The sequence below is a fragment of the Mastomys coucha genome, unplaced genomic scaffold (genome assembly GCF_008632895.1).
Source record: "Mastomys coucha isolate ucsf_1 unplaced genomic scaffold, UCSF_Mcou_1 pScaffold14, whole genome shotgun sequence".
Lineage (NCBI taxonomy): Eukaryota > Metazoa > Chordata > Mammalia > Rodentia > Muridae > Mastomys > Mastomys coucha.
Genome location: NW_022196896.1, coordinates 111,352,445 through 111,365,761, shown reverse-complemented (window position 1 = coordinate 111,365,761; position 13,317 = coordinate 111,352,445). Strand labels below are relative to the sequence as shown.

Sequence of the window (13,317 nt, the reverse complement as noted above, 5' to 3'; positions counted from 1 at the left end):
TGAGACAGAGTTTCTCTGTGTAGCCTTGGTTGTCCTGGAACTCACTCTGTAGACCAGACTGGCCTCGAACTCAGGAAATCCACCTACCTCTGCCTCCCAAGTGCTGGGATTAAAGGCAGTGCACCACCACTGCCCGGCTTGTGGTGGTGCACGCCAGTAGGATTTGCTGAAGGAGGCAGAGGCAGGAGGATCACAAGTTCGAGGCCAGCCTAGGTAACTTTCCTTACATGACCAAGCTTTCTTACAACCCACGGGCTTCTCAGTCCATCATCATGAGTTTCTTCTCTCACAGGAAGCAGGCTGGCTTCGGTAACAGCCCTTGCTTCGTCTAAGTTTTCCTGACAGAATGTTGGCTTGTGTCCTCTGAGTGTCCAGGGTGGTTAATCTTACCATCTGTTTTGGAATCCGTTTCCTTCAGCATTAATGGGTAAATGCTCTCTCTCCCTACTGGGTGTCTGGTGAGCATTCAATGCTTTTCCTTGCATCCAGCGAGGACTTGACGTTCCTGCTAGAGCTGTTACCCACCCCCACCAGAGCCTCCTTCAGACTTTACGTAAGACAACAGCATCAGCTATTTCAGCTAACTTCGTGTACATTTGGCGCCTTTTAAACGGTTTTAAAGGATCTCTTTTACTTGCATGTTTCTTCAAATACCTCCCAGGAGCTATGCATTTTTGAACAGACTTATTATAGCTGGTTTTAAGCTCCCACCACCAGCTATATTGCCTTTCCCCACCCACCCCACTGCCCCCTCAAGGCCTCCAATGTCCCCTCCCCCGCCCCCATGGCCTCTCACAGGCTCAATACTTTGTTTCTTCTCCTTGCCCATCCTTTCTCATCTTGCTTTGGTTGTATCCCTAGAGGTCACAATTTCCACACCAAGCCTCCCCTAATCCTGTCTATGGGTTCTCCCCTCTTCCCACCCTTAAGGCTCTTAACAGTTGCATTTTCTAAAGGCTGCTTTTTCTATGTTCTCTCTCTCTCTCTCTCTCTCTCTCTTTCCCTCTCTCTGGTTTCTCTTTGTGTACTTTCTCTAAAATGTCTGTTTTAAGCCAAAGTAAAGAATTATTGATTTCAAGTGTTGTATTAATGGCCTCCAGTCTATTTCTAGTGATTGTGCGCGAGGCTTGAAGAGGTTTTTTGCATGCTAGATATGTGTTCTGCCGCTGTAGCACGCCAATAATTTAACTCCAATCTGCTTTCCACTAGAGGTGTTTGTGTGGCTGTTGTTTTTATTTGTTCGGAGACAGGGATGTTAGCTGTTCTTGTCACCTTGACACGTGTGGAGGGATGGGTCCCTGGACTTGCGGCTTAACAGATCATGTTCCCCATAGGCTCAGATGCTAGGCTATTTGGTCCCAGGTGGTGGTAGGTTTAGGAAATGTGGCCTTCCTGGAGGAAGTTCATGTCTGGGGGCAGGCTTTGAGGTTTCAGAAACCTTGTATCCTTTCTAGTTCTTGCTCTCTGGCTCACATCTGTGGTTTAAGGTGTGAGCCAGGCGGCTGCTGGTCCAGCTGCCATGCCTATCAGCTGACATGCCTCCCTGCTGTGACGGGGATGGACTCACATCTCCCTGGAATTGTAAAATAAACGCTTTCTTCTATAAGTTGCCTTGGTCATGGTGTTTTATCACAGCAATAGAAAAGTGACTACTCTGCATGGGGGAGGGGGATCTCAATTAAGAAATTGTCCCCATCAGATTGGCCTTGAGCATGTCTGTAGGACATTTTCTTTTCTTAAATTTTTATTTATTTAATGTATGAGTGCTCTGATCTGCAGGCCAGAAGAGGGCATCAGATCCCCTTTATAGATGATAGTGAGCCACTATGCAGTTGCTGGGAATTGAACTCAGGACCTCTGGAAGAACAGTCAGTGCTCTTAACCACTGAGCCATCTCTCCAGGAAGGCCTAGCCCACAGTGAGTGTCCTCATTGGACACTTGGGTCTGGGCTATTTAAGAAAGGTGGCTGAACAAGCCGGGGGAAGCCAGCCAGTAAGCAGGATTCCTCCAGGAGAGCTCAGTTCCTGCTAGTTCCGTGTGTGCTCAAGATTCCTACGGTAAGCCCCTGCTCTGGCTTTCCATGATTGATGGACTGTAAGGAAGTAATTTCCTCTTCAAGTTGTTTTTGGTCAGTGTTTTATCATACAACAAAAGCCAAGGTAGGTCAGTCACTATGTAGCTGAGGATGCCCTTGAACTTTTGATCCTCCCGCTTCCTCCATCTAAAGTGCTGAGATTATAGGCATGTATCACCACAGCCAGTTTTAATTCTACAAATATTAGGCAAACGCCCCACCCACTGAGCCACATCCTTACCCATTAATGTTGAATCAAGGGCTCCTTAGCCATTGTCCACAAAGCTCATTTTCCAAAACCTCTATGCCTTTCTCCTAGGTAGGCAGAAAGTCCAGTGGCCAATCTGTCTCTACCTGCATAAAGTGGTCTCAGTGAAACACTAGGACCCCCATCCCAGCATCTTCACCATGCATGCCGAAAGGTCCCAGAGAAACAGAGCCTAATCCAAGGTCCCTTTATGGCTGCAGGCAGAGTATGGGACCATGCCTTTAAGATTAGTGTGACCCAGAGCATTATTCCATAATTTCATAGTTCCATTTGAAGAAACTCTGTGGCCTTAGGTGGGCAGGACCCATAGGTCACGGTACACTGAAGTGCAAGGAGCACTCCATCTGGGCCACACCAGTCCTTGTGACGGTGGCTGATTCCGAAGGAGGAGCCAGGCAAGGGATACGCTGAATGGATGTGACTGGGGCCCTGTCTTCCCCAGGAGGAAATCTTTGACGCTCATCCTCAGGAAGCCTCATCTTGCCCACTGCGGATAGATCATGTTGCACCCCTGGCCTGGGAGCAACAGAGTCTTGAATGCAGGAGGAGCTGTGTGGGGCCTTGTACTGAGTCTTGTCTCACGTGACTAATTTCTCACTAAACACCAAGGAAGAAGTAAGTGAAGTGGTTTTGTTATTCTCTTTCAATAATGAGCCAGGAAGAAACGAAGGTTCTGGATTCAACTCTGGTGACAAGAGTTCTTGTTCTAAATCTGCTTTATTGGTGTTCTTCTGGGCAGGTCAGATGTAATTAGTGTTTGTATGGTTTTATTTAAGCCTTTGTTTTAACTCATACACATATGTATCTCTATCTATATATATCTATCTCTATGTATGTATATATGTATGTATCTATTTATCTATCCATCAATATAGATACTTCTTTTATGTGTATATGTGAGTATCTGCATGCACGTATGTGCACATGTGCCAAAGGAGAGCTTAGACCCTTTGGAATGACAGTTACAGCTGCCTGTTGTGGATGCTGAGAACTGGACCAGGGTCCTCCTCAGGAGCAATCGATGTTCTTAACTGCTGAGCCATCTCCATCTCCACCTTTGACTGGATCTCGATTATTTAAAGAGCAACTCTCGTACAGAGAATAGAGCCGTGCCCTGCTTTGCTGCCCTTGATCTGGAGTCTTAATTGACTTTCACTTGCAGAAGTCCAGCTGTGGTGGAGTATATGGCCATTCTCTTGCTGGCTGATTTATGTCTCCATTTTCTTCCACCCTGGCTCGTCTCTTTTTCTTTTTAATGAGGTATATTGTGGTCTTTGATTTTTATATTTTCTATATACATCTTTGCCTTTTGTGGAGGAGGGGAATGACTGATTCAGGGATTCAATGAAGTTAAGTACCTTCTGAAAACACAACTACCCCTTTTCTTATCTGTTATAAAAGTGCTTCCTTAAATGTTATGATTCTCACAATATATTATTATTAATAATTATTATTATTGCTCTGAACCATGAATTGTCTTCTAGGGAATTAAGGAAAGATGAAATTGCCTTTGATATTTACCATCCATTTGCTTTCTTTTCATTCCTTCCTGTTTCCATCTGGATCCTCTCTGGGTCCTGAGCGCTCTGTTGCAGTTGCAGCAAGCTAACTCCAGGCTATCAATACACTCAGCTGAGGATTATTCAGAAATGTCTTTATGTTGTCATCACTTAAAAATCCAGTATGACACCAGGTGGTGGTGGCGCACGCCTTTAATCCCAGCACTTGGGAGGCAGAGGCAGGCAGATTTCTGAGTTCGATGCCAGCCTGGTCTACAGAGTGAGTTCCAGGACAGCCAGGGCTACACAGAGAAACCCTATCTCGAAAAACTTAAAAAAAAAAAAAATCCAGTATGACAGAGAGAAGTACATTATTATTAATATTATATAAAATATAATATTAATTATTATATAACTATATTATTATATGATTACAATTATTAATACTATTTTATATACATGCTTGTGAGGGTATACATTCATTGGTATGAGTGTGGGTGGGCACATGTGTATATATATGCATGTGGAGGTCAAAGGATAACTTTGGGCCTTGTGTGTGTGCACGTACATATATGTGTGTGGGGGTGTGTGTGTGGGCGGTTACCCACAGAGGCTAGTCTCATTCTATAAGCCAGGCTGGTCTGAAACTGACTATGGAGGCCAGACTGGCCTCCAACTCCTTCCCCATGCTTGACTCTATTTGTCTTTGCATCTGAAGGATGACTCTTACGGACAGAATACCATTGGGATTCTCAGAGTTGGAATTACAGGTGATGTGGGTCATATGGTGTGGTGCAGAGAACCGAACCCAGGTCCTATGGGAGAGCAGCAGGCACTTCACTGCTGAGCAATCTTCTCAGCCCCTCTTCCTCCATTCCATCTTTTCTTGAGACAATCTCTCACTGGAATGAAACTCCCCTAGTAAGCTAGGCTGGCTGATGGTGAATTCCTCCAGGCATCTGCCTGCTTGTCTCCCCAGCACCGACGATCCCAAGCATGTGCCACCATGCCCAGCTTTATTGTGTCGGTCCTGGGGACTGAACTCGGGTCCTCATGCTTATAAGGCAAGCACTTTACCCACTGAGTTCTCCTAGCCTCAGTATGCTTATTTCGGTCTCAGTGATAAGCTACCAACATTGTGCTGAGGAAATACATTATCAGTGTTAGTTTCTTAATGGATTATATTTAGCCAGCAGAAAAAAAGCACAAACTTCCTTTTGATGCCAAAGTGTGACCAAACTGACAGATGGATAGACACAAATGATTCTTTAAAAAAGAAAAAAAAAAGTTTAAACTTGATGCTTTTTAGTAAATTTGTAGAACTGAGAAACTATTTTAAAAATTCAGTGTCAGAACATCTTACTTGCTTTAAAATGTCTCTTGTCACTCTTTGCAGCTCACTCCTGGTCTGGTCCTTGGGATGAAATCATTGCTGATCTACTTTGCACCAAACACAGGCCTATGTCCCCTAAACAGGCGGCTGAGATACAGTTTCCAGCGCCCGGACTCCTCCTTAGCACAGTGTTCTTTTGGCCCTTCCACGAGGCACCAGTCACTCAGTGTTCCCTGTAGGCACCGGGCACACTTAGGTCATATGCCCCAGAGCTGTCGGACGCTTGGATTACTGCAAGGCTCTGGTTCTAAAGTTCGCTGCTGCAGACACTTGGCGCGTGACACTCTTAGATCCATGCTTTCATTTTCTTGGGGGGATTCCTTGGAATCTGGCTCTCCTATATTGATCAGCGATTAAGAAAATGCCCCCCCCAATAGCCACAGGCCAATCCCATGGAGGCAGTTCCTCAGCTGAGAGCCCCTCTTCCCAGGCGTGTTAGTCAGGATTTATTTTATTACATATTTGTTTGAGATAATGTCCTACTCTATTAGGCCAGGCTGGTCTGAAACTGATTATGTAGCCCAGGCTGGCCCCAACCTCTTTCATCATGCTTGGCTTTATTTACGTCTTTGAATCTGAGGAATGACTCTCGTAGATAGAATGTCATCGCCAGGTCTGGCTTCTTTTTCTTTTTTCTTTTTTCTGGTCAGATTGGAGATGCCTTTTGACTGGGGTAGACTTTAATGTCGTCACCAACATTTGCCGTTCAGGGCCTGTGCAGCTGTGTCTCTCCCCCAACCCCCTTCTCATCCGAAGTGTCTGACTATTGTCCTCAAGAAATGTTTTTTAGTATCATTTTAACTCTTGTTGATTTTTTAAAATGGCCTTTTATGCTCATGGCTGGGTGGTGGTGGCACACGCCTTTAATCCCAGCACTTGGGTGGCAGAGCCAGGTGGATTTCTGAGTTCGAGGCCAGCCTGGTCTACAGAGTGAGTTCCAGGACAGCCAGGGCTATACAGAGAAACCTTGTCTCGAAAAAAACAAAAAACAAAAAAACAAAAAACAAAAAACAAACAAACAAACAAAACAAAAAACAAAACAAAATTGGCTGCTCTAGGTATCAGTATGCACTTTACCACACTTTTCTGCGCTTGATGCTAACTCCACTGGGGTAAAATATGAACCTTTGCTCCACCATAAGCCAGCTCTGCCCCTCTTTTCTGTGTGTCATTACATCATAGATTGCAAACCTACTTACAGAACTAGCAAAACACTACAGTACTGCACTTGTCTTATATAAACTTGTCTTTTGGAAGTCAGAGGAAAAGCATATTTATCTGTTTCAAAAACCTACAAATTTACCTTATCTGGAACTCTTCTTGCAGTAGATTTAATTAGAATCCGCTCCCCTTTCTTCAGCCCTATAGACTTTTCTCTAGTATTTACTTCTTCTGCGACAGGTCAGTGAGCAATAAGTCTCCCAGTTTGTGTGTATTTGGAGATGCCTTCATTTCACCTTCACTTTTGAAGGTCAGCTTTACTAGATATTACTCTTACATCTTTTTCAGTTGTGTTCACTCACTTCCATATGCACTTGTGCCATCGGTCGTTCTTCCACCATGTGGGTGCCAGGGATCAAACTGAGGGCATTGAGTGACATTACTGGCTAAGCCACATCACCTAGCATTTCCTAGATACAGAATTCCCCGTTGATTTTTTTCCCCTTTCTCTTCAGCACTCTAGACTATTTATTTTTTTACCCTTCTTTGGTTCCTATCCCTCCAGAGGAGAGAAACAATTGTATCATTGTTGCCCTGAAAGGTTTTGTCCTTGCTGCTTGTTTCTGGTTTTGTTTTGTTTGTTTGTTTTGTTTTGAGACAATGTTTCACTATTTAGTCTAGTAGGCAGTCTACTGGACATCCCCATCTTCCTGCCTCAGCCTCCTGAGTGTTGAAACCAAAGGCAGGCATCACTGCGCTGGCTAGGTGAGCAGCTCTTGTTTTAAAGCTCTTCTCTTTGTAACTTTGTCACAGTACAGTCCTCTTCTGGGGACCTCTGCACTGATCTCATTTGGGAGTTCATCGAGTGTCTTGGATGCGATGGACAGAGGTGTTGGGTGACTGTAAACTGACCTTCAGGTTAGAATTAGGTGATCTTGACCGAGGTTTGGGGTGCAGCTGTAACTTGGCCATGCCCTGGGCCATACAGTCTGCAGAATCCCCAGCCTTGAATTAGACTCTGGAGCTGCCCGCTTCCTATTTTCCCTCTCCTTGGTTCACCTTTGGATCTACTCACCTCAAGAATATTCTAGAGTACCACGCTTGTAATCCCAGCACTTGGGAGATGGAGGCCAGAGAGGATTAGTAAATTTGAGGCCAGCCAGGATGATGACATAGCAAGACCCTATATAAACAAAAACAAAACAGGCAAGAGTGGTCAGGATCTGTAGTTCCTTCTACTGCCCAACCACTGCTTTCTTGGTAAAACGTGGAGGAAGCTGTTTCTGGGCCAAGTGACCGCTTTTTCTATTCAGGGATCTTCTGGGCTCTAACTCAATGCTTTTCACCCACCTTCCTAATATTGCCACCCTTTAAATAGTTACTCATGTTGTAGTGACCCCCCAACCATAAAATAATTTTTATTGCTACTTTATAATTGTACAGTTATTTTGCTACAGTTATGATTCACAATGTAAATATCAGATGTGTGGGATATCTGATATGTGACCCCATGGGGTCAAGACGCACAGGTTGAGAAGCAACTGCTCTAATCTGCCGTACAAACCCACCCTGCTCCCCAGAGCTGATTATCCCTCATCTTCCTCAACCTCTCAATGCTCACAGGAAGCATTCCCTTCCCAGGTGAGGCATTCAGGTGAAAGCCTCTATCATCTTGGGGATTCATTGGGCTCCCTTTGCCTCCACTTTCATGGAGCAAACAGGCATATGTTGCTTGTATTCTTCTCATTGGCACAAGACCAGACTTAAACCTTCCAAACTGTGCTTGAAAGAGGCTGAAGCCAGAATTTCTCAGGTCCCATCATTCTGGCACGGTGCTGTCCCCACTCACCTGCCTGCCCATCTGACTGCCAAGCCAACGTGCACTCTGTCTTGGGGCATTGATGCTGTGAGTGGCAAGTGTTCAAAACAGTACATGTCATGGTGATGACAAAGCACCTGGGTCATTCTAACATCACCCAAACCAGTAAGGGATTTGCTTTTCATGTTGTTGTTTGGGACAGGGTCTTATGATGTTGCCTGGTTTTCCGGGAACTCACTATTTAGATCAGGCTGGCCTTGAATTCTCAGAGATCCACCTGCTTCTGCCTCCACAGTGCTGGGATTAAAGGCTGACATCACCAGACCCAGCAAGGATATTGTTTTTAATCTCTGAAACCAGAGGATGAAGGGCAAGATGGCTCAGCGGGTAAGAGCACTGACTGCCCTTCCGAAGGTCCTGAGTTCAGATCCCAGCAACCACATGGTAGCTCACAACCACCCGTAATGAGATCTGATGCCCTCCTCTGGTTCATCTGAAGACAGCTACAGTGAATTATGCCAGAGCGAGCGGGGCGGGAGTTCAATTCCCAGCAGCCACACACAGGATGGCTCATGACCATCTATCTATACAGCTACAGTGTACTCATACACATAAAATAAATCTTAAAAAAACAAAACAAAACCAGAGGATGAATCAGAGTTGGGGAGTATTCTAAACATAGGACCCCCTCCCACTGGGCTTCCCAAGCCATCAGGTATTGCTGACCTACTGTGTGCTGGGCACTTTCCTCAGCTCCCCTAGAAAGCCCAAGAGTTGGTGTCTTAGTCAGGGTTTCTATTCCTGCACAAACATCATGACCAAGAAGCAAGTTGGGGAGGAAAGGGTTTATTTGGCTTACTTCCATATTGCTGTTTATCACCAAGGAAGTCAGGACTGGAACTCAAGCAGGTCAGGAAGCAGGAGCTGATGCAGAGGCCATGGAGGGATGTTCTTTACTGCTTTGCTCAGCCTGCTCTCTTATAGAGCCCAAGACCTCCAGCCCAGGGATGGTATCACCCACAAGGGGCAATTGAGAAAACGCCCCACAGCTGGATCTCATGGAGACACTTCCCCAACTGAAACTACCTTCTCTGTAATAACTCCAGCCTGTGTCAAGTTGACACACAAAACCAGCCAATACAATTGGCTTTTTTTTTTTTTTTTTTTTTTTTTTTTTTTTTTTTGGTTTTTCGAGACAGGGTTTCTCTGTATAGCCCTGGCTGTCCTGGATGGAACTCACTCTGTAGACCAGGCTGGCCTCGAACTCATAAATCTGCCTGTCCCTGCCTCCCAAGTGCTGGGATTAAAGGCGTGCGCCACCTTTTATTCTTCTCCCCATCTTGAGCAGAGATGCATGCAGCAAGGCCAGCAGGGAGAGCAGAAATAAAGCAAGGCATACTGGGGAGGACAGGAAAAACCTGCTCTGTCATGGCTCTTCACGTTTGCTTCCACGTGAACTTGACGGCAAAATGTCGAGCACATTCACAGGTTCTGTAGCCCACAAGGAATATTAGATGTTGGTCCCATTTGCACTACTTCCAACAGGCCAATGCTTGGAGAATGAAGGGGGACTTTCAGAGCTTGCCACTCAACCACAAAGAACAACGTCTGCCTGCTTGGTGCAGGAGGCAGAAACACCACTGGCATGCTATGTCAACATCATCCATTCACCCGGGGCTTCCTCTGCACCCCACATCTGTTTCTATACCTACCTAACTTCTCCGGCTTGTTTGAAAGTGATGTCCCTCCAGGAATCTCCAGGCTGCCCAGCGTTCCCACCCGTTCCCGCCCCCCAGGACTCCTGGGTCTTTTCAATGCCCAAATACATCTGCAGCACTAAACCAAGGAACTACACTGCCCTCCAGTGGGCTTAAAGCATAAAAGCAGCTCAGCGCAGCCACCTAGAGACTGGGTTGCTACAGGGATGGTAGGGATGGGGTGCTAGCCAGGCTGTTTGGGCCAGCCTTGGGACAAAGCTTCCAATGAGGCACTATCATCTATTTGGGACCAGGTCTTGAGAAACGCTTGGGTCAGTGAGGATCAAAGCTGGGTATCACGGTGTATGCTGGGGCTCAGACCTGCTTCAGAGCCCAGAAGGCAGATGAACACTTCAGACAGGTTAAGAGGCACTGCTTTTATTTTCCCACCAGCCAGTTGTCATTCATCATCAGAATGAATGCTGGGTCCAGAGAAGGGCCCCGTGGCCATCATATACAGGCAATGTACATGGTACTGATGGTTGTGTATCCTACAGGTTGGCATCCAGCTCTATCCACCGGTGGAAATTACAAGATGACCAGGACCATAGGCCGGACCAAGCAAAGGAACTGCTGGGCGATGGCACCTGGGAGTTTCCAATGGCCTGCTAGTCACCGGGGCCACTGTTCACCTTTGCATCTCAGTGGAAAGGAAACCGCACCTACTGTAAAACAGATCCATTCCTATTTCCACCCCATGGAGTGTGTCACTAAGATAAACTCCAGGGACCACTGAGATGCTGGTGGTTAACAAGTTCTTGCCTGGCAAGTTTTAATTTTGATCAGCTAAAATTACAAAACCTGTCCCCTGTGTGGAAATGTGGAAGCACGTTATGTCCATAGACACCTACAAGAGGGTACTTGAGTTGCAGGAAAAGTTAACTGCAGAGGATGTAATCTCTTGTCCAGGAACCTGGGGTGGGTGGGAGTGTGTGTGTGTCTGTGTCCTCTCCAGGGACAGAATACAGGGAATCAGACATGTAGGGTTCTGAGGTCAATGTAGGGGATGGTGCCACAACAGCTCCATCTTTGTGCAGTCACCAGCCCCCTCTGGGTAGTGGGAACTCGGGGAGGCAGATCCCTGGAGGGCTGGAGCTTCCAGGCCTTAGCAAGACAGTGCTTCGGGGAGGGAGGTACATGGGGTAACTAGAAGTAAACCTCAGCAGGAGAAAACTGATGATCACACATGGTAGGAAATGTTCAGACCACTGCTGAGGTCTAGGGGTTGAATTCTGAAGAAGCAGCTCACTCAGCTTTAGGAACAAATGCCTCAGGGGAGACTCTGGGAGCAGCTGAGAGATGGTTGGCAGGGGTGAACAGAGAGCCTGTGAGCCAAAGTGATGCACGGGTAGCTCATCAGGGTCCTCTTCTCTAAAGGACCTCACTGGCACTCTTATGGGATCCCTTATGACCTGGGGTAACTGTGGAAAATTGCAGCCCTTGGGGATTCCACCATCATGAGGCCATCTGGTCCTTGCGGGTTAGGATGGAGGTGAGTAGTCCAGGATGCTTGGTCAGCATGCAGCTGGAAGACTGCAAGGATTCCATGGAGACCATGGGGGTAGGGAAGTGGAAACTGAGCTGCAGGATAGGTAACTCTGGCCTGGCAGATGAACAGTAAGATGCTGATGTTCCTCTCCTGAGGTATCTCTGGCAAGGGCAGGCCCTCTGCCCTGCTGCTGGAAATGGAGAGCGTATTGACTGACAGGGTTACGTGTTGGCAGGGTTTGCACACAGGCAAGGAGCCAACTCTGGAGACAGAAGAGGGGCCACGTGGGCCTTGCTTGGTGCCAGAGCTAGGCTTCATGAGTCTCACCTTCACCATGGACATGCTCCAGTGACCTGAGAATCTCTTGTCAAGCAGTCTCCACTGTTGATAAAGGAACAAAGGATAGATCTACACTCCAAAGGTTGGGGGTGGGAGGGATTTACCATAAAATGCTAACAAATGGTAATGAACTTGTAGACAAGGGAGGGCTATGAGACACAATCATCACCCTGAAATCACACAGGGCAAGATAAACGGAAACCACAGTGCACTAAATCTTGAGTAAGGTAAAAAAGTGTTGAGTTACTGTGTTTGTCTCTTGATGGAACTCTCCACAGTGACATGTGACTGTCTAAAGGACATCACAAGACAGTTTCTCCAAAATTTTATTTTAATTTAAATTACAGGGCCAGCCAGATAGTCTGATAAGAAATTCACTTTTCCTCAGGAGAAAGGAAACACTTCCATGTCATTAACAATTGTATACATCTCCCACTTTTTTTTAAGGGTTAAAAAAAAAAATCACATTAAGTAACTGCCTTAAGTAAAATTAACCCTTTAAAACACCAAAGAAGCCCACACCCAGGATAGTAGTTCTGGTAACAGGAACCTAGGAAATGATCACACTTTAAATGCAACTTTTCAATCTTGAATGTTTTCACATTGTTGTTTAAAAACAATCCAGAAAGCCTTGTCAGCCTTCAGCTTCCAATGCATGAGTGACAAAACAGTTCTCTGACACCTGCACCCATCTTCCACAGCAAGACTCTAGCACTACTCTGTGTTTGCCCAAGTGGAAGCTGTTCTGTCGTCTCAAGTTCTAAGAGCTAGCTTGGCAAAGAGACACTCCTTCCACTTGGTGTAATGGCTGCTGTCTCACCGAATCCTGACTCCCAGCACAGGGTGGCAAGGACTGGATCACTTAGCTCGGCTGAGTCTGCCTCCTACACTGCTGAGGACTTCCTTGTCCAGAAGGTGCTTTCTCTATCTCTACAAGAGAACGTGAATTACCACGCACGCACGCACGCACGCACGCACGCACGTAAAGAGAGCCTTGGAAACCCTATATTGTAGACTGCCATTTAGATGAAATAGAACAGACCTGTATTTTCTGGAGTGGTTTTTCAGACTTGTATTCCTTGAAGGAAACCTTAAAACTCACTAAACATCAGCTAGGAAGCTCCTTTTACTGGCCAATGAATAATTCAGTTAGTAAGAGAGGCTAGCAAAGAATAATTATGTAATTTTTTTTTTTTTTTTTTTTTTTTTTTTTAGTCAGCTACAGCCATGCTGAATTGGATCGGGCAAACTCTGATTGTAAGTTGTTAGTTGTGATCCGAGTGTCACTAAGACAGACAGACACCATTCTAGTAACTTTATGAAGATACAGTCTAGGAGACATTGTTCTGCTGTGGTCACAGTCACAAAAAGTGGTGCAAAATCAGTTACTTTATAAATACTGATAATTTGCAGCATTAAGGAAAAGGACATTTAACCCATCCATCTCCTGGAGGACATCAGGACCAGGGCTCTTCTTTCCCTAAGAGAAGCCAAAGTTTTAATTATTCAGTTTCACG

General features: G+C 45.9%; 1 long non-coding RNA gene across 1 annotated transcript in view; it reads left to right on the top strand.

The window, feature by feature from the left end:
* LOC116088680 overlaps positions 1-10,784 on the top strand; it is a 19,035-nt gene extending 8,251 nt beyond the window's left edge. The window contains exon 2 of the long non-coding RNA XR_004117973.1: positions 10,470-10,784. This is a non-coding gene — a long non-coding RNA (uncharacterized LOC116088680). The remainder of the gene's footprint in view (positions 1-10,469) is intronic.
* Positions 10,785-13,317: the final 2,533 nt, after the last annotated feature.